Below are 2,500 nucleotides of genomic sequence, written 5' to 3'. Positions count from 1 at the left end.
AGATACGCAAATACAAGAAGCGCTTCAATCTCTGAGATACTGTGTGCTGCTCTCTGGGGTAAGACACCCTAGATATTCTCACACACATGTGAACACACACACACATGTGAACACATACACACAGGCAAAGTCTCTCACACACATGTGAACACATACACACAGGCAAAATCTCTCACACACATGTGAACACACACACACACACACAGGCAAAGTCTCTCACACACATGTGAACACACACACACACACACACAGGCAAAGTCTCTCACACACATGTGAACACACACACACAGGCAAAGTCTCTCACACACGTGAACACACACACACAGGCAAAGTCTCTCACACACATGTGAACACACACACACAGGCAAAGTCTCGCACACACATGTGAACACACAGGCAAAGTCTCTCACACATATGTGAACACATACACACAGGCAAAGTCTCTCACACACATGTGAACACACACACACAGGCAAAGTCTCTCACACACATGTGAACACACACACAGGCAAAGTCTCTCACACACATATGAACACACACACACAGGCAAAGTCTCTCACACATATGTGAACACATACACACAGGCAAAGTCTCTCACACACATGTGAACACACACACACAGGCAAAGTCTCTCACACACATGTGAACACACACACAGGCAAAGTCTCTCACACACATGTGAACACACACACACAGGCAAAGTCTCTCACACACATGAATGCACATGCACTAATGTAACTCACGCAATTGTATTCCCACATGCACACTGACAATGAATAATCCCTCTCTGTCTCGCTCTCTCCCCTCTCTCTCTGTCCCTTTGAAACTCTCTCTTTTCTCTCCCCTCTCTCTCTCTCTCTGTCTCTCTCTCTCCCACCCTCTCTCTCTGTCTCTTTGAAACACTCTCTCTCTCCCCTTACTCTTCTCTCTCTCTCTCTCTCTCTCTCTCTCTTTGGAAACTCTCCCTCCTCTCTCTGTCTCTCCCCTCTCACTTTGTCTCTCTCTGTCTCTTTGGAAACTCTCTCTCTCCTCTCTCTGTCTCTCCCCTCTCTCTTTGTCTCTCTCTGTCTCTTTGGAAACTCTCTCTCCTCTCTCTGTCTCTCCCCCTCTCTCTTTGTCTCTCTCTGTCTCTGGAAACTCTCTCTCTCTCCTCTCTCTGTCTCTGTCTCTCCCTCTCTTTGTCTCTCTCTGTCTCTTTGGAAACTCTTCTCTCCTCTCTCTGTCTCTGTCTCTTCCCCCTCTCTTTTTGTCTCTCTCTGTCTCTCCCCTCTCTTTGTCTCTCTCTGTCTCTCCCCTCTCTCTTGTCTCTCTCTGTCTCTGAAACTCTCTCTCTCTCTCTCTTGGAAACTCTCTCTCTCCTCTCTCTCCCTCCCCTCTCTCTTTGTCTCTCTCTGTCTCTTTGGAAACTCTCTCTTTCCTCTCTCTGTCTCTCCTCTCACTTTGTCTCTCTCTGTCTCTTTGAAACTCTCTCTCTTTGGAAACTCTCTCTCTCCTCTCTCTCTCTCTCCCCTCTCACTTTGTCTCTCTCTGTCTCTTTGGAAACTCTCTCCTCTCTCTGTCTCTCCCCTCTCACTTTGTCTCTCTCTGTCTCTTTGGAAACTCTCTCTCTCCTCTCTCTGTCTCTTCCCCTCTCTCTTTGTCTCTCTCTGTCTCTTTGGAAACTCTCTCTCTCTCTCTCTCTCTCTCTCGGTCTTTCTAGGTGTGAACCTGCTGGTGGGGACAGAGAATGGTTTGATGTTGCTTGACCGTAGCGGTCAGGGGAAGGTCTATAACCTGATAACCAGGAGACGCTTCCTACAGATGGACGTCCTGGAGGGACTTAATGTCCTGGTTACTATATCAGGTATTACCGACTGACCGCGGTAGGACCATTACATAACCGCAACATGACCACAGAGGGAGAACGTTGCTCTGTTAGTTAAAGAACTGGAGGCCTGTCGAACATATCTGTTCTGATAGAGACATCTGTTTTCTCTCTCTCTCCTCCTCCAGGGAAGAAGAATAAGCTGCGTGTGTACTACCTGTCCTGGCTGAGGAACAGGATACTCCACAACGACCCCGAGGTGGAGAAGAAGCAGGGCTGGGTCACTGTAGGAGAGCTGGAGGGCTGCGTACACTACAAAGTCGGTACGGAACTCTCTCTCCTCTCTCTCTCTCTCTCTCTCTCTCTCTCTGTGTGTGTGTGTGTGTGTGTGTGTGTGTGTGTGTGTGTGTGTGTGTGTGTGTGTGTGTGTGTGTGTGTGTGTGTGTGTGTGTGTGACGGACCCACCTTTTGTGTGTGGGTTGCCGTCTCTTCTGTGTGTGTTGTTGACTCTCTCCTGTGTGTGTTGTTGACTCTCTCCTGTGTGTGTTGTTGACTCTCTCCTGTGTGTGTTGTTTCCAGTAAAGTACGAGAGGATCAAGTTCCTGGTGATCGCTCAGAAGAACGCAGTAGAGATCTATGCCTGGGCCCCCAAACCCTACCACAAGTTCATGGCCTTCAAGGTAGCTCCCACACCGG

The 2,500-nt window shown here is 48.7% G+C and overlaps 1 pseudogene; it reads left to right on the top strand.

The window, feature by feature from the left end:
* The window catches only part of LOC135541703 (TRAF2 and NCK-interacting protein kinase-like), a 23,395-nt pseudogene that overhangs the window by 18,995 nt on the left and 1,900 nt on the right, over positions 1-2,500 (top strand).

This window comes from Oncorhynchus masou, chromosome 6 (genome assembly GCF_036934945.1).
Source record: "Oncorhynchus masou masou isolate Uvic2021 chromosome 6, UVic_Omas_1.1, whole genome shotgun sequence".
Lineage (NCBI taxonomy): Eukaryota > Metazoa > Chordata > Actinopteri > Salmoniformes > Salmonidae > Oncorhynchus > Oncorhynchus masou.
This window is presented reverse-complemented; position numbering and strand designations above follow the sequence as displayed.